This window comes from Oncorhynchus mykiss, unplaced genomic scaffold, assembly GCF_013265735.2.
Source record: "Oncorhynchus mykiss isolate Arlee unplaced genomic scaffold, USDA_OmykA_1.1 un_scaffold_412, whole genome shotgun sequence".
NCBI lineage: Eukaryota > Metazoa > Chordata > Actinopteri > Salmoniformes > Salmonidae > Oncorhynchus > Oncorhynchus mykiss.
Genome location: NW_023493859.1, coordinates 42629 through 59742, shown reverse-complemented (window position 1 = coordinate 59742; position 17114 = coordinate 42629). Strand labels below are relative to the sequence as shown.

At 43.2% G+C, this 17114-nt stretch overlaps 14 non-coding genes across 14 annotated transcripts; all 14 read right to left on the bottom strand.

Annotated features, from left to right (window-relative positions):
* Nucleotides 1-52: 52 nt before the first annotated feature.
* On the bottom strand, nucleotides 53-194 carry LOC118955917. Its single transcript, XR_005045696.1, has one exon. It is a non-coding gene; the product is annotated as a U4 spliceosomal RNA (small nuclear RNA).
* A 1131-nt stretch (nucleotides 195-1325) lies between these two features.
* Nucleotides 1326-1467, bottom strand: LOC118955916. The gene has a single exon (XR_005045695.1). It is a non-coding gene; the product is annotated as a U4 spliceosomal RNA (small nuclear RNA).
* A 1131-nt stretch (nucleotides 1468-2598) lies between these two features.
* On the bottom strand, nucleotides 2599-2740 carry LOC118955915. The gene has a single exon (XR_005045694.1). It is a non-coding gene; the product is annotated as a U4 spliceosomal RNA (small nuclear RNA).
* Nucleotides 2741-3871: 1131 nt separating this feature from the next.
* LOC118955914 lies at nucleotides 3872-4013 on the bottom strand. Its single transcript, XR_005045693.1, has one exon. It is a non-coding gene; the product is annotated as a U4 spliceosomal RNA (small nuclear RNA).
* A 1131-nt stretch (nucleotides 4014-5144) lies between these two features.
* LOC118955913 lies at nucleotides 5145-5286 on the bottom strand. Its single transcript, XR_005045692.1, has one exon. It is a non-coding gene; the product is annotated as a U4 spliceosomal RNA (small nuclear RNA).
* A 1131-nt stretch (nucleotides 5287-6417) lies between these two features.
* On the bottom strand, nucleotides 6418-6559 carry LOC118955912. The gene has a single exon (XR_005045691.1). It is a non-coding gene; the product is annotated as a U4 spliceosomal RNA (small nuclear RNA).
* Nucleotides 6560-7690: 1131 nt separating this feature from the next.
* LOC118955911 lies at nucleotides 7691-7832 on the bottom strand. Its single transcript, XR_005045690.1, has one exon. It is a non-coding gene; the product is annotated as a U4 spliceosomal RNA (small nuclear RNA).
* Nucleotides 7833-8963: 1131 nt separating this feature from the next.
* LOC118955857 lies at nucleotides 8964-9104 on the bottom strand. The gene has a single exon (XR_005045638.1). It is a non-coding gene; the product is annotated as a U4 spliceosomal RNA (small nuclear RNA).
* A 1131-nt stretch (nucleotides 9105-10235) lies between these two features.
* On the bottom strand, nucleotides 10236-10377 carry LOC118955881. Its single transcript, XR_005045662.1, has one exon. It is a non-coding gene; the product is annotated as a U4 spliceosomal RNA (small nuclear RNA).
* Nucleotides 10378-11508: 1131 nt separating this feature from the next.
* On the bottom strand, nucleotides 11509-11650 carry LOC118955910. Its single transcript, XR_005045689.1, has one exon. It is a non-coding gene; the product is annotated as a U4 spliceosomal RNA (small nuclear RNA).
* A 1131-nt stretch (nucleotides 11651-12781) lies between these two features.
* Nucleotides 12782-12923, bottom strand: LOC118955909. The gene has a single exon (XR_005045688.1). It is a non-coding gene; the product is annotated as a U4 spliceosomal RNA (small nuclear RNA).
* A 1131-nt stretch (nucleotides 12924-14054) lies between these two features.
* Nucleotides 14055-14196, bottom strand: LOC118955908. Its single transcript, XR_005045687.1, has one exon. It is a non-coding gene; the product is annotated as a U4 spliceosomal RNA (small nuclear RNA).
* A 1131-nt stretch (nucleotides 14197-15327) lies between these two features.
* Nucleotides 15328-15469, bottom strand: LOC118955906. Its single transcript, XR_005045685.1, has one exon. It is a non-coding gene; the product is annotated as a U4 spliceosomal RNA (small nuclear RNA).
* A 1131-nt stretch (nucleotides 15470-16600) lies between these two features.
* On the bottom strand, nucleotides 16601-16742 carry LOC118955905. Its single transcript, XR_005045684.1, has one exon. It is a non-coding gene; the product is annotated as a U4 spliceosomal RNA (small nuclear RNA).
* Between the last annotated feature and the right edge of the window lie 372 nt (nucleotides 16743-17114).

Genomic DNA, 17114 nt, shown 5'->3' with positions numbered 1-17114 from the left:
ATGCAGCCCATGTTTGGTCTTGTCACTATCTTCTCTTTCACATGTATAGCAGTCTCACATGAGACTATCAAAAATTGCCAAGGCTGACTATATTTCAAGTCATCCCAAGCGGGGTATTGGGTTAAGTTTTCAACCAGCAATAATCACGCCTCAGATGGACTTCATAGGCTATGATATCGCCTCTGCGAAAGAATGATATATTACAGCTACTCAAACTGTTTACAGTGTTTTGCACAGCTTCTCCTTTAACGGTAATATTGTGTTTTAACATTGCAATGTCTAGCAGTTCGCCCCCTACCTACCACTTTGGTGGATTCTTGATGATATGTCATTCATGGCAAGGTGGGGTACTTATTCAATAGATGTTACCTTTTTCCAGTAGTAAAAAAAACAATATCGAGAGCAAAGCATTTTGGGTAATCTGCACCACTGGCTCAGCTGCAATGGGTCGCAAACCCAAAACCTTTTCAACTCAACCTTGCCACCGCTGCCTCTAGTGGAAGTGTATAACGTGGCTAAGGGTACCTTACTTCTTGCAAGAATTAGAGGCAGTGTGGGGGGCAAAACTGGAATTGTGGACCAATACCACCTGTTGCTGAACCTATTCTCCCCAAGACTACTTCTGACTATATTTCATGTCGTTCCAATGTAAAGTTTTGGGTTAAGTTGTCACCCAACAATAACCACTCCTCGGATGGACCTCATAGGCTATGATAATGCCACTGCGATAGAATATCAGAAATCTGCTATTCAAACTGCTTGCAGTATCTCGCACAGCTTCTCGGCAAACTGTATTATTTTTTGTTACATTGGTATGTCTAGCAGTTCGCCCCCTACCTAACACTGGTGGATTCTCGATTACATGTAATTAATGGCAAGGTGGGGTACTTGTTCAATAGATGTTCCCTTTTTTCCTGGACAAAACCAATATCGAGAGCAAAGCACTTTGGGTAATCAGCACCGCTGGCTCAGCTGCAATGGGGGACGAACCCAAAACCTTTTCATGTAAATCTTGCCATAGCTGCCTCTAGAGGAGGCAAGACAAAGTGGGTCAAGTGGCTTTGGGTAACATACTACTTGCAACAATTCGAGGCAGTGTGGGGGCAAAGCTGAAACTGTGGGCCCAAACCCGCTGTTGCTGAGTTCATTCTCCCGAACCCTACTTCTGACACAGCATATACTACTGACACCTTTTTTCTGTTTCTACCTAGTTGCAAGATAATGTTCAACTGTCAGCTGAAGCATCAAAAAGGTTATATAATAAATGAGCTGGATGCAGCCCATGTTTGGTCTTGTCACTATCTTCTCTTTCACATGTATAGCAGTCTCACATGAGACTATCAAAAATTGCCAAGGCTGACTATATTTCAAGTCATCCCAAGCGGGGTATTGGGTTAAGTTTTCAACCAGCAATAATCACGCCTCAGATGGACTTCATAGGCTATGATATCGCCTCTGCGAAAGAATGATATATTACAGCTACTCAAACTGTTTACAGTGTTTTGCACAGCTTCTCCTTTAACGGTAATATTGTGTTTTAACATTGCAATGTCTAGCAGTTCGCCCCCTACCTACCACTTTGGTGGATTCTTGATGACATGTCATTCATGGCAAGGTGGGGTACTTATTCAATAGATGTTACCTTTTTCCAGTAGTAAAAAAAACAATATCGAGAGCAAAGCATTTTGGGTAATCTGCACCACTGGCTCAGCTGCAATGGGTCGCAAACCCAAAACCTTTTCAACTCAACCTTGCCACCGCTGCCTCTAGTGGAAGTGTATAACGTGGCTAAGGGTACCTTACTTCTTGCAAGAATTAGAGGCAGTGTGGGGGGCAAAACTGGAATTGTGGACCAATACCACCTGTTGCTGAACCTATTCTCCCCAAGACTACTTCTGACTATATTTCATGTCGTTCCAATGTAAAGTTTTGGGTTAAGTTGTCACCCAACAATAACCACTCCTCGGATGGACCTCATAGGCTATGATAATGCCACTGCGATAGAATATCAGAAATCTGCTATTCAAACTGCTTGCAGTATCTCGCACAGCTTCTCGGCAAACTGTATTATTTTTTGTTACATTGGTATGTCTAGCAGTTCGCCCCCTACCTAACACTGGTGGATTCTCGATTACATGTAATTAATGGCAAGGTGGGGTACTTGTTCAATAGATGTTCCCTTTTTTCCTGGACAAAACCAATATCGAGAGCAAAGCACTTTGGGTAATCAGCACCGCTGGCTCAGCTGCAATGGGGGACGAACCCAAAACGTTTTCATGTAAATCTTGCCATAGCTGCCTCTAGAGGAGGCAAGACAAAGTGGGTCAAGTGGCTTTGGGTAACATACTACTTGCAACAATTCGAGGCAGTGTGGGGGCAAAGCTGAAACTGTGGGCCCAAACCCGCTGTTGCTGAGTTCATTCTCCCGAACCCTACTTCTGACACAGCATATACTACTGACACCTTTTTTCTGTTTCTACCTAGTTGCAAGATAATGTTCAACTGTCAGCTGAAGCATCAAAAAGGTTATATAATAAATGAGCTGGATGCAGCCCATGTTTGGTCTTGTCACTATCTTCTCTTTCACATGTATAGCAGTCTCACATGAGACTATCAAAAATTGCCAAGGCTGACTATATTTCAAGTCATCCCAAGCGGGGTATTGGGTTAAGTTTTCAACCAGCAATAATCACGCCTCAGATGGACTTCATAGGCTATGATATCGCCTCTGCGAAAGAATGATATATTACAGCTACTCAAACTGTTTACAGTGTTTTGCACAGCTTCTCCTTTAACGGTAATATTGTGTTTTAACATTGCAATGTCTAGCAGTTCGCCCCCTACCTACCACTTTGGTGGATTCTTGATGACATGTCATTCATGGCAAGGTGGGGTACTTATTCAATAGATGTTACCTTTTTCCAGTAGTAAAAAAAACAATATCGAGAGCAAAGCATTTTGGGTAATCTGCACCACTGGCTCAGCTGCAATGGGTCGCAAACCCAAAACCTTTTCAACTCAACCTTGCCACCGCTGCCTCTAGTGGAAGTGTATAACGTGGCTAAGGGTACCTTACTTCTTGCAAGAATTAGAGGCAGTGTGGGGGGCAAAACTGGAATTGTGGACCAATACCACCTGTTGCTGAACCTATTCTCCCCAAGACTACTTCTGACTATATTTCATGTCGTTCCAATGTAAAGTTTTGGGTTAAGTTGTCACCCAACAATAACCACTCCTCGGATGGACCTCATAGGCTATGATAATGCCACTGCGATAGAATATCAGAAATCTGCTATTCAAACTGCTTGCAGTATCTCGCACAGCTTCTCGGCAAACTGTATTATTTTTTGTTACATTGGTATGTCTAGCAGTTCGCCCCCTACCTAACACTGGTGGATTCTCGATTACATGTAATTAATGGCAAGGTGGGGTACTTGTTCAATAGATGTTCCCTTTTTTCCTGGACAAAACCAATATCGAGAGCAAAGCACTTTGGGTAATCAGCACCGCTGGCTCAGCTGCAATGGGGGACGAACCCAAAACGTTTTCATGTAAATCTTGCCATAGCTGCCTCTAGAGGAGGCAAGACAAAGTGGGTCAAGTGGCTTTGGGTAACATACTACTTGCAACAATTCGAGGCAGTGTGGGGGCAAAGCTGAAACTGTGGGCCCAAACCCGCTGTTGCTGAGTTCATTCTCCCGAACCCTACTTCTGACACAGCATATACTACTGACACCTTTTTTCTGTTTCTACCTAGTTGCAAGATAATGTTCAACTGTCAGCTGAAGCATCAAAAAGGTTATATAATAAATGAGCTGGATGCAGCCCATGTTTGGTCTTGTCACTATCTTCTCTTTCACATGTATAGCAGTCTCACATGAGACTATCAAAAATTGCCAAGGCTGACTATATTTCAAGTCATCCCAAGCGGGGTATTGGGTTAAGTTTTCAACCAGCAATAATCACGCCTCAGATGGACTTCATAGGCTATGATATCGCCTCTGCGAAAGAATGATATATTACAGCTACTCAAACTGTTTACAGTGTTTTGCACAGCTTCTCCTTTAACGGTAATATTGTGTTTTAACATTGCAATGTCTAGCAGTTCGCCCCCTACCTACCACTTTGGTGGATTCTTGATGACATGTCATTCATGGCAAGGTGGGGTACTTATTCAATAGATGTTACCTTTTTCCAGTAGTAAAAAAAACAATATCGAGAGCAAAGCATTTTGGGTAATCTGCACCACTGGCTCAGCTGCAATGGGTCGCAAACCCAAAACCTTTTCAACTCAACCTTGCCACCGCTGCCTCTAGTGGAAGTGTATAACGTGGCTAAGGGTACCTTACTTCTTGCAAGAATTAGAGGCAGTGTGGGGGGCAAAACTGGAATTGTGGACCAATACCACCTGTTGCTGAACCTATTCTCCCCAAGACTACTTCTGACTATATTTCATGTCGTTCCAATGTAAAGTTTTGGGTTAAGTTGTCACCCAACAATAACCACTCCTCGGATGGACCTCATAGGCTATGATAATGCCACTGCGATAGAATATCAGAAATCTGCTATTCAAACTGCTTGCAGTATCTCGCACAGCTTCTCGGCAAACTGTATTATTTTTTGTTACATTGGTATGTCTAGCAGTTCGCCCCCTACCTAACACTGGTGGATTCTCGATTACATGTAATTAATGGCAAGGTGGGGTACTTGTTCAATAGATGTTCCCTTTTTTCCTGGACAAAACCAATATCGAGAGCAAAGCACTTTGGGTAATCAGCACCGCTGGCTCAGCTGCAATGGGGGACGAACCCAAAACCTTTTCATGTAAATCTTGCCATAGCTGCCTCTAGAGGAGGCAAGACAAAGTGGGTCAAGTGGCTTTGGGTAACATACTACTTGCAACAATTCGAGGCAGTGTGGGGGCAAAGCTGAAACTGTGGGCCCAAACCCGCTGTTGCTGAGTTCATTCTCCCGAACCCTACTTCTGACACAGCATATACTACTGACACCTTTTTTCTGTTTCTACCTAGTTGCAAGATAATGTTCAACTGTCAGCTGAAGCATCAAAAAGGTTATATAATAAATGAGCTGGATGCAGCCCATGTTTGGTCTTGTCACTATCTTCTCTTTCACATGTATAGCAGTCTCACATGAGACTATCAAAAATTGCCAAGGCTGACTATATTTCAAGTCATCCCAAGCGGGGTATTGGGTTAAGTTTTCAACCAGCAATAATCACGCCTCAGATGGACTTCATAGGCTATGATATCGCCTCTGCGAAAGAATGATATATTACAGCTACTCAAACTGTTTACAGTGTTTTGCACAGCTTCTCCTTTAACGGTAATATTGTGTTTTAACATTGCAATGTCTAGCAGTTCGCCCCCTACCTACCACTTTGGTGGATTCTTGATGACATGTCATTCATGGCAAGGTGGGGTACTTATTCAATAGATGTTACCTTTTTCCAGTAGTAAAAAAAACAATATCGAGAGCAAAGCATTTTGGGTAATCTGCACCACTGGCTCAGCTGCAATGGGTCGCAAACCCAAAACCTTTTCAACTCAACCTTGCCACCGCTGCCTCTAGTGGAAGTGTATAACGTGGCTAAGGGTACCTTACTTCTTGCAAGAATTAGAGGCAGTGTGGGGGGCAAAACTGGAATTGTGGACCAATACCACCTGTTGCTGAACCTATTCTCCCCAAGACTACTTCTGACTATATTTCATGTCGTTCCAATGTAAAGTTTTGGGTTAAGTTGTCACCCAACAATAACCACTCCTCGGATGGACCTCATAGGCTATGATAATGCCACTGCGATAGAATATCAGAAATCTGCTATTCAAACTGCTTGCAGTATCTCGCACAGCTTCTCGGCAAACTGTATTATTTTTTGTTACATTGGTATGTCTAGCAGTTCGCCCCCTACCTAACACTGGTGGATTCTCGATTACATGTAATTAATGGCAAGGTGGGGTACTTGTTCAATAGATGTTCCCTTTTTTCCTGGACAAAACCAATATCGAGAGCAAAGCACTTTGGGTAATCAGCACCGCTGGCTCAGCTGCAATGGGGGACGAACCCAAAACGTTTTCATGTAAATCTTGCCATAGCTGCCTCTAGAGGAGGCAAGACAAAGTGGGTCAAGTGGCTTTGGGTAACATACTACTTGCAACAATTCGAGGCAGTGTGGGGGCAAAGCTGAAACTGTGGGCCCAAACCCGCTGTTGCTGAGTTCATTCTCCCGAACCCTACTTCTGACACAGCATATACTACTGACACCTTTTTTCTGTTTCTACCTAGTTGCAAGATAATGTTCAACTGTCAGCTGAAGCATCAAAAAGGTTATATAATAAATGAGCTGGATGCAGCCCATGTTTGGTCTTGTCACTATCTTCTCTTTCACATGTATAGCAGTCTCACATGAGACTATCAAAAATTGCCAAGGCTGACTATATTTCAAGTCATCCCAAGCGGGGTATTGGGTTAAGTTTTCAACCAGCAATAATCACGCCTCAGATGGACTTCATAGGCTATGATATCGCCTCTGCGAAAGAATGATATATTACAGCTACTCAAACTGTTTACAGTGTTTTGCACAGCTTCTCCTTTAACGGTAATATTGTGTTTTAACATTGCAATGTCTAGCAGTTCGCCCCCTACCTACCACTTTGGTGGATTCTTGATGACATGTCATTCATGGCAAGGTGGGGTACTTATTCAATAGATGTTACCTTTTTCCAGTAGTAAAAAAAACAATATCGAGAGCAAAGCATTTTGGGTAATCTGCACCACTGGCTCAGCTGCAATGGGTCGCAAACCCAAAACCTTTTCAACTCAACCTTGCCACCGCTGCCTCTAGTGGAAGTGTATAACGTGGCTAAGGGTACCTTACTTCTTGCAAGAATTAGAGGCAGTGTGGGGGGCAAAACTGGAATTGTGGACCAATACCACCTGTTGCTGAACCTATTCTCCCCAAGACTACTTCTGACTATATTTCATGTCGTTCCAATGTAAAGTTTTGGGTTAAGTTGTCACCCAACAATAACCACTCCTCGGATGGACCTCATAGGCTATGATAATGCCACTGCGATAGAATATCAGAAATCTGCTATTCAAACTGCTTGCAGTATCTCGCACAGCTTCTCGGCAAACTGTATTATTTTTTGTTACATTGGTATGTCTAGCAGTTCGCCCCCTACCTAACACTGGTGGATTCTCGATTACATGTAATTAATGGCAAGGTGGGGTACTTGTTCAATAGATGTTCCCTTTTTTCCTGGACAAAACCAATATCGAGAGCAAAGCACTTTGGGTAATCAGCACCGCTGGCTCAGCTGCAATGGGGGACGAACCCAAAACCTTTTCATGTAAATCTTGCCATAGCTGCCTCTAGAGGAGGCAAGACAAAGTGGGTCAAGTGGCTTTGGGTAACATACTACTTGCAACAATTCGAGGCAGTGTGGGGGCAAAGCTGAAACTGTGGGCCCAAACCCGCTGTTGCTGAGTTCATTCTCCCGAACCCTACTTCTGACACAGCATATACTACTGACACCTTTTTTCTGTTTCTACCTAGTTGCAAGATAATGTTCAACTGTCAGCTGAAGCATCAAAAAGGTTATATAATAAATGAGCTGGATGCAGCCCATGTTTGGTCTTGTCACTATCTTCTCTTTCACATGTATAGCAGTCTCACATGAGACTATCAAAAATTGCCAAGGCTGACTATATTTCAAGTCATCCCAAGCGGGGTATTGGGTTAAGTTTTCAACCAGCAATAATCACGCCTCAGATGGACTTCATAGGCTATGATATCGCCTCTGCGAAAGAATGATATATTACAGCTACTCAAACTGTTTACAGTGTTTTGCACAGCTTCTCCTTTAACGGTAATATTGTGTTTTAACATTGCAATGTCTAGCAGTTCGCCCCCTACCTACCACTTTGGTGGATTCTTGATGACATGTCATTCATGGCAAGGTGGGGTACTTATTCAATAGATGTTACCTTTTTCCAGTAGTAAAAAAAACAATATCGAGAGCAAAGCATTTTGGGTAATCTGCACCACTGGCTCAGCTGCAATGGGTCGCAAACCCAAAACCTTTTCAACTCAACCTTGCCACCGCTGCCTCTAGTGGAAGTGTATAACGTGGCTAAGGGTACCTTACTTCTTGCAAGAATTAGAGGCAGTGTGGGGGGCAAAACTGGAATTGTGGACCAATACCACCTGTTGCTGAACCTATTCTCCCCAAGACTACTTCTGACTATATTTCATGTCGTTCCAATGTAAAGTTTTGGGTTAAGTTGTCACCCAACAATAACCACTCCTCGGATGGACCTCATAGGCTATGATAATGCCACTGCGATAGAATATCAGAAATCTGCTATTCAAACTGCTTGCAGTATCTCGCACAGCTTCTCGGCAAACTGTATTATTTTTTGTTACATTGGTATGTCTAGCAGTTCGCCCCCTACCTAACACTGGTGGATTCTCGATTACATGTAATTAATGGCAAGGTGGGGTATTTGTTCAATAGATGTTCCCTTTTTTCCTGGACAAAACCAATATCGAGAGCAAAGCACTTTGGGTAATCAGCACCGCTGGCTCAGCTGCAATGGGGGACGAACCCAAAACCTTTTCATGTAAATCTTGCCATAGCTGCCTCTAGAGGAGGCAAGACAAAGTGGGTCAAGTGGCTTTGGGTAACATACTACTTGCAACAATTCGAGGCAGTGTGGGGGCAAAGCTGAAACTGTGGGCCCAAACCCGCTGTTGCTGAGTTCATTCTCCCGAACCCTACTTCTGACACAGCATATACTACTGACACCTTTTTTCTGTTTCTACCTAGTTGCAAGATAATGTTCAACTGTCAGCTGAAGCATCAAAAAGGTTATATAATAAATGAGCTGGATGCAGCCCATGTTTGGTCTTGTCACTATCTTCTCTTTCACATGTATAGCAGTCTCACATGAGACTATCAAAAATTGCCAAGGCTGACTATATTTCAAGTCATCCCAAGCGGGTATTGGGTTAAGTTTTCAACCAGCAATAATCACGCCTCAGATGGACTTCATAGGCTATGATATCGCCTCTGCGAAAGAATGATATATTACAGCTACTCAAACTGTTTACAGTGTTTTGCACAGCTTCTCCTTTAACGGTAATATTGTGTTTTAACATTGCAATGTCTAGCAGTTCGCCCCCTACCTACCACTTTGGTGGATTCTTGATGACATGTCATTCATGGCAAGGTGGGGTACTTATTCAATAGATGTTACCTTTTTCCAGTAGTAAAAAAAACAATATCGAGAGCAAAGCATTTTGGGTAATCTGCACCACTGGCTCAGCTGCAATGGGTCGCAAACCCAAAACCTTTTCAACTCAACCTTGCCACCGCTGCCTCTAGTGGAAGTGTATAACGTGGCTAAGGGTACCTTACTTCTTGCAAGAATTAGAGGCAGTGTGGGGGGCAAAACTGGAATTGTGGACCAATACCACCTGTTGCTGAACCTATTCTCCCCAAGACTACTTCTGACTATATTTCATGTCGTTCCAATGTAAAGTTTTGGGTTAAGTTGTCACCCAACAATAACCACTCCTCGGATGGACCTCATAGGCTATGATAATGCCACTGCGATAGAATATCAGAAATCTGCTATTCAAACTGCTTGCAGTATCTCGCACAGCTTCTCTGCAAACTGTATTATTTTTTGTTACATTGGTATGTCTAGCAGTTCGCCCCCTACCTAACACTGGTGGATTCTCGATTACATGTAATTAATGGCAAGGTGGGGTACTTGTTCAATAGATGTTCCCTTTTTTCCTGGACAAAACCAATATCGAGAGCAAAGCACTTTGGGTAATCAGCACCGCTGGCTCAGCTGCAATGGGGGACGAACCCAAAACCTTTTCATGTAAATCTTGCCATAGCTGCCTCTAGAGGAGGCAAGACAAAGTGGGTCAAGTGGCTTTGGGTAACATACTACTTGCAACAATTCGAGGCAGTGTGGGGGCAAAGCTGAAACTGTGGGCCCAAACCCGCTGTTGCTGAGTTCATTCTCCCGAACCCTACTTCTGACACAGCATATACTACTGACACCTTTTTTCTGTTTCTACCTAGTTGCAAGATAATGTTCAACTGTCAGCTGAAGCATCAAAAAGGTTATATAATAAATGAGCTGGATGCAGCCCATGTTTGGTCTTGTCACTATCTTCTCTTTCACATGTATAGCAGTCTCACATGAGACTATCAAAAATTGCCAAGGCTGACTATATTTCAAGTCATCCCAAGCGGGGTATTGGGTTAAGTTTTCAACCAGCAATAATCACGCCTCAGATGGACTTCATAGGATATGATATCGCCTCTGCGAAAGAATGATATATTACAGCTACTCAAACTGTTTACAGTGTTTTGCACAGCTTCTCCTTTAACGGTAATATTGTGTTTTAACATTGCAATGTCTAGCAGTTCGCCCCCTACCTACCACTTTGGTGGATTCTTGATGACATGTCATTCATGGCAAGGTGGGGTACTTATTCAATAGATGTTACCTTTTTCCAGTAGTAAAAAAAACAATATCGAGAGCAAAGCATTTTGGGTAATCTGCACCACTGGCTCAGCTGCAATGGGTCGCAAACCCAAAACCTTTTCAACTCAACCTTGCCACCGCTGCCTCTAGTGGAAGTGTATAACGTGGCTAAGGGTACCTTACTTCTTGCAAGAATTAGAGGCAGTGTGGGGGGCAAAACTGGAATTGTGGACCAATACCACCTGTTGCTGAACCTATTCTCCCCAAGACTACTTCTGACTATATTTCATGTCGTTCCAATGTAAAGTTTTGGGTTAAGTTGTCACCCAACAATAACCACTCCTCGGATGGACCTCATAGGCTATGATAATGCCACTGCGATAGAATATCAGAAATCTGCTATTCAAACTGCTTGCAGTATCTCGCACAGCTTCTCGGCAAACTGTATTATTTTTTGTTACATTGGTATGTCTAGCAGTTCGCCCCCTACCTAACACTGGTGGATTCTCGATTACATGTAATTAATGGCAAGGTGGGGTACTTGTTCAATAGATGTTCCCTTTTTTCCTGGACAAAACCAATATCGAGAGCAAAGCACTTTGGGTAATCAGCACCGCTGGCTCAGCTGCAATGGGGGACGAACCCAAAACCTTTTCATGTAAATCTTGCCATAGCTGCCTCTAGAGGAGGCAAGACAAAGTGGGTCAAGTGGCTTTGGGTAACATACTACTTGCAACAATTCGAGGCAGTGTGGGGGCAAAGCTGAAACTGTGGGCCCAAACCCGCTGTTGCTGAGTTCATTCTCCCGAACCCTACTTCTGACACAGCATATACTACTGACACCTTTTTTCTGTTTCTACCTAGTTGCAAGATAATGTTCAACTGTCAGCTGAAGCATCAAAAAGGTTATATAATAAATGAGCTGGATGCAGCCCATGTTTGGTCTTGTCACTATCTTCTCTTTCACATGTATAGCAGTCTCACATGAGACTATCAAAAATTGCCAAGGCTGACTATATTTCAAGTCATCCCAAGCGGGGTATTGGGTTAAGTTTTCAACCAGCAATAATCACGCCTCAGATGGACTTCATAGGCTATGATATCGCCTCTGCGAAAGAATGATATATTACAGCTACTCAAACTGTTTACAGTGTTTTGCACAGCTTCTCCTTTAACGGTAATATTGTGTTTTAACATTGCAATGTCTAGCAGTTCGCCCCCTACCTACCACTTTGGTGGATTCTTGATGACATGTCATTCATGGCAAGGTGGGGTACTTATTCAATAGATGTTACCTTTTTCCAGTAGTAAAAAAAACAATATCGAGAGCAAAGCATTTTGGGTAATCTGCACCACTGGCTCAGCTGCAATGGGTCGCAAACCCAAAACCTTTTCAACTCAACCTTGCCACCGCTGCCTCTAGTGGAAGTGTATAACGTGGCTAAGGGTACCTTACTTCTTGCAAGAATTAGAGGCAGTGTGGGGGGCAAAACTGGAATTGTGGACCAATACCACCTGTTGCTGAACCTATTCTCCCCAAGACTACTTCTGACTATATTTCATGTCGTTCCAATGTAAAGTTTTGGGTTAAGTTGTCACCCAACAATAACCACTCCTCGGATGGACCTCATAGGCTATGATAATGCCACTGCGATAGAATATCAGAAATCTGCTATTCAAACTGCTTGCAGTATCTCGCACAGCTTCTCGGCAAACTGTATTATTTTTTGTTACATTGGTATGTCTAGCAGTTCGCCCCCTACCTAACACTGGTGGAATCTCGATTACATGTAATTAATGGCAAGGTGGGGTATTTGTTCAATAGATGTTCCCTTTTTTCCTGGACAAAACCAATATCGAGAGCAAAGCACTTTGGGTAATCAGCACCGCTGGCTCAGCTGCAATGGGGGACGAACCCAAAACCTTTTCATGTAAATCTTGCCATAGCTGCCTCTAGAGGAGGCAAGACAAAGTGGGTCAAGTGGCTTTGGGTAACATACTACTTGCAACAATTCGAGGCAGTGTGGGGGCAAAGCTGAAACTGTGGGCCCAAACCCGCTGTTGCTGAGTTCATTCTCCCGAACCCTACTTCTGACACAGCATATACTACTGACACCTTTTTTCTGTTTCTACCTAGTTGCAAGATAATGTTCAACTGTCAGCTGAAGCATCAAAAAGGTTATATAATAAATGAGCTGGATGCAGCCCATGTTTGGTCTTGTCACTATCTTCTCTTTCACATGTATAGCAGTCTCACATGAGACTATCAAAAATTGCCAAGGCTGACTATATTTCAAGTCATCCCAAGCGGGGTATTGGGTTAAGTTTTCAACCAGCAATAATCACGCCTCAGATGGACTTCATAGGCTATGATATCGCCTCTGCGAAAGAATGATATATTACAGCTACTCAAACTGTTTACAGTGTTTTGCACAGCTTCTCCTTTAACGGTAATATTGTGTTTTAACATTGCAATGTCTAGCAGTTCGCCCCCTACCTACCACTTTGGTGGATTCTTGATGACATGTCATTCATGGCAAGGTGGGGTACTTATTCAATAGATGTTACCTTTTTCCAGTAGTAAAAAAAACAATATCGAGAGCAAAGCATTTTGGGTAATCTGCACCACTGGCTCAGCTGCAATGGGTCGCAAACCCAAAACCTTTTCAACTCAACCTTGCCACCGCTGCCTCTAGTGGAAGTGTATAACGTGGCTAAGGGTACCTTACTTCTTGCAAGAATTAGAGGCAGTATGGGGGGCAAAACTGGAATTGTGGACCAATACCACCTGTTGCTGAACCTATTCTCCCCAAGACTACTTCTGACTATATTTCATGTCGTTCCAATGTAAAGTTTTGGGTTAAGTTGTCACCCAACAATAACCACTCCTCGGATGGACCTCATAGGCTATGATAATGCCACTGCGATAGAATATCAGAAATCTGCTATTCAAACTGCTTGCAGTATCTCGCACAGCTTCTCGGCAAACTGTATTATTTTTTGTTACATTGGTATGTCTAGCAGTTCGCCCCCTACCTAACACTGGTGGATTCTCGATTACATGTAATTAATGGCAAGGTGGGGTACTTGTTCAATAGATGTTCCCTTTTTTCCTGGACAAAACCAATATCGAGAGCAAAGCACTTTGGGTAATCAGCACCGCTGGCTCAGCTGCAATGGGGGACGAACCCAAAACCTTTTCATGTAAATCTTGCCATAGCTGCCTCTAGAGGAGGCAAGACAAAGTGGGTCAAGTGGCTTTGGGTAACATACTACTTGCAACAATTCGAGGCAGTGTGGGGGCAAAGCTGAAACTGTGGGCCCAAACCCGCTGTTGCTGAGTTCATTCTCCCGAACCCTACTTCTGACACAGCATATACTACTGACACCTTTTTTCTGTTTCTACCTAGTTGCAAGATAATGTTCAACTGTCAGCTGAAGCATCAAAAAGGTTATATAATAAATGAGCTGGATGCAGCCCATGTTTGGTCTTGTCACTATCTTCTCTTTCACATGTATAGCAGTCTCACATGAGACTATCAAAAATTGCCAAGGCTGACTATATTTCAAGTCATCCCAAGCGGGGTATTGGGTTAAGTTTTCAACCAGCAATAATCACGCCTCAGATGGACTTCATAGGCTATGATATCGCCTCTGCGAAAGAATGATATATTACAGCTACTCAAACTGTTTACAGTGTTTTGCACAGCTTCTCCTTTAACGGTAACATTGTGTTTTAACATTGCAATGTCTAGCAGTTCGCCCCCTACCTACCACTTTGGTGGATTCTTGATGACATGTCATTCATGGCAAGGTGGGGTACTTATTCAATAGATGTTACCTTTATCCAGTAGTAAAAAAAACAATATCGAGAGCAAAGCATTTTGGGTAATCTGCACCACTGGCTCAGCTGCAATGGGTCGCAAACCCAAAACCTTTTCAACTCAACCTTGCCACCGCTGCCTCTAGTGGAAGTGTATAACGTGGCTAAGGGTACCTTACTTCTTGCAAGAATTAGAGGCAGTGTGGGGGGCAAAACTGGAATTGTGGACCAATACCACCTGTTGCTGAACCTATTCTCCCCAAGACTACTTCTGACTATATTTCATGTCGTTCCAATGTAAAGTTTTGGGTTAAGTTGTCACCCAACAATAACCACTCCTCGGATGGACCTCATAGGCTATGATAATGCCACTGCGATAGAATATCAGAAATCTGCTATTCAAACTGCTTGCAGTATCTCGCACAGCTTCTCGGCAAACTGTATTATTTTTTGTTACATTGGTATGTCTAGCAGTTCGCCCCCTACCTAACACTGGTGGATTCTCGATTACATGTAATTAATGGCAAGGTGGGGTATTTGTTCAATAGATGTTCCCTTTTTTCCTGGACAAAACCAATATCGAGAGCAAAGCACTTTGGGTAATCAGCACCGCTGGCTCAGCTGCAATGGGGGACGAACCCAAAACCTTTTCATGTAAATCTTGCCATAGCTGCCTCTAGAGGAGGCAAGACAAAGTGGGTCAAGTGGCTTTGGGTAACATACTACTTGCAACAATTCGAGGCAGTGTGGGGGCAAAGCTGAAACTGTGGGCCCAAACCCGCTGTTGCTGAGTTCATTCTCCCGAACCCTACTTCTGACACAGCATATACTACTGACACCTTTTTTCTGTTTCTACCTAGTTGCAAGATAATGTTCAACTGTCAGCTGAAGCATCAAAAAGGTTATATAATAAATGAGCTGGATGCAGCCCATGTTTGGTCTTGTCACTATCTTCTCTTTCACATGTATAGCAGTCTCACATGAGACTATCAAAAATTGCCAAGGCTGACTATATTTCAAGTCATCCCAAGCGGGGTATTGGGTTAAGTTTTCAACCAGCAATAATCACGCCTCAGATGGACTTCATAGGCTATGATATCGCCTCTGCGAAAGAATGATATATTACAGCTACTCAAACTGTTTACAGTGTTTTGCACAGCTTCTCCTTTAACGGTAATATTGTGTTTTAACATTGCAATGTCTAGCAGTTCGCCCCCTACCTACCACTTTGGTGGATTCTTGATGACATGTCATTCATGGCAAGGTGGGGTACTTATTCAATAGATGTTACCTTTTTCCAGTAGTAAAAAAAACAATATCGAGAGCAAAGCATTTTGGGTAATCTGCACCACTGGCTCTGCTGCAATGGGTCGCAAACCCAAAACCTTTTCAACTCAACCTTGCCACCGCTGCCTCTAGTGGAAGTGTATAACGTGGCTAAGGGTACCTTACTTCTTGCAAGAATTAGAGGCAGTGTGGGGGGCAAAACTGGAATTGTGGACCAATACCACCTGTTGCTGAACCTATTCTCCCCAAGACTACTTCTGACTATATTTCATGTCGTTCCAATGTAAAGTTTTGGGTTAAGTTGTCACCCAACAATAACCACTCCTCGGATGGACCTCATAGGCTATGATAATGCCACTGCGATAGAATATCAGAAATCTGCTATTCAAACTGCTTGCAGTATCTCGCACAGCTTCTCGGCAAACTGTATTATTTTTTGTTACATTGGTATGTCTAGCAGTTCGCCCCCTACCTAACACTGGTGGATTCTCGATTACATGTAATTAATGGCAAGGTGGGGTATTTGTTCAATAGATGTTCCCTTTTTTCCTGGACAAAACCAATATCGAGAGCAAAGCACTTTGGGTAATCAGCACCGCTGGCTCAGCTGCAATGGGGGACGAACCCAAAACCTTTTCATGTAAATCTTGCCATAGCTGCCTCTAGAGGAGGCAAGACAAAGTGGGTCAAGTGGCTTTGGGTAACATACTACTTGCAACAATTCGAGGCAGTGTGGGGGCAAAGCTGAAACTGTGGGCCCAAACCCGCTGTTGCTGAGTTCATTCTCCCGAACCCTACTTCTGACACAGCATATACTACTGACACCTTTTTTCTGTTTCTACCTAGTTGCAAGATAATGTTCAACTGTCAGCTGAAGCATCAAAAAGGTTATATAATAAATGAGCTGGATGCAGCCCATGTTTGGTCTTGTCACTATCTTCTCTTTCACATGTATAGCAGTCTCACATGAGACTATCAAAAATTGCCAAGGCTGACTATATTTCAAGTCATCCCAAGCGGGGTATTGGGTTAAGTTTTCAACCAGCAATAATCACGCCTCAGATGGACTTCATAGGCTATGATATCGCCTCTGCGAAAGAATGATATATTACAGCTACTCAAACTGTTTACAGTGTTTTGCACAGCTTCTCCTTTAACGGTAATATTGTGTTTTAACATTGCAATGTCTAGCAGTTCGCCCCCTACCTACCACTTTGGTGGATTCTTGATGACATGTCATTCATGGCAAGGTGGGGTACTTATTCAATAGATGTTACCTTTTTCCAGTAGTAAAAAAAACAATATCGAGAGCAAAGCATTTTGGGTAATCTGCACCACTGGCTCTGCTGCAATGGGTCGCAAACCCAAAACCTTTTCAACTCAACCTTGCCACCGCTGCCTCTAGTGGAAGTGTATAACGTGGCTAAGGGTACCTTACTTCTTGCAAGAATTAGAGGCAGTGTGGGGGGCAAAA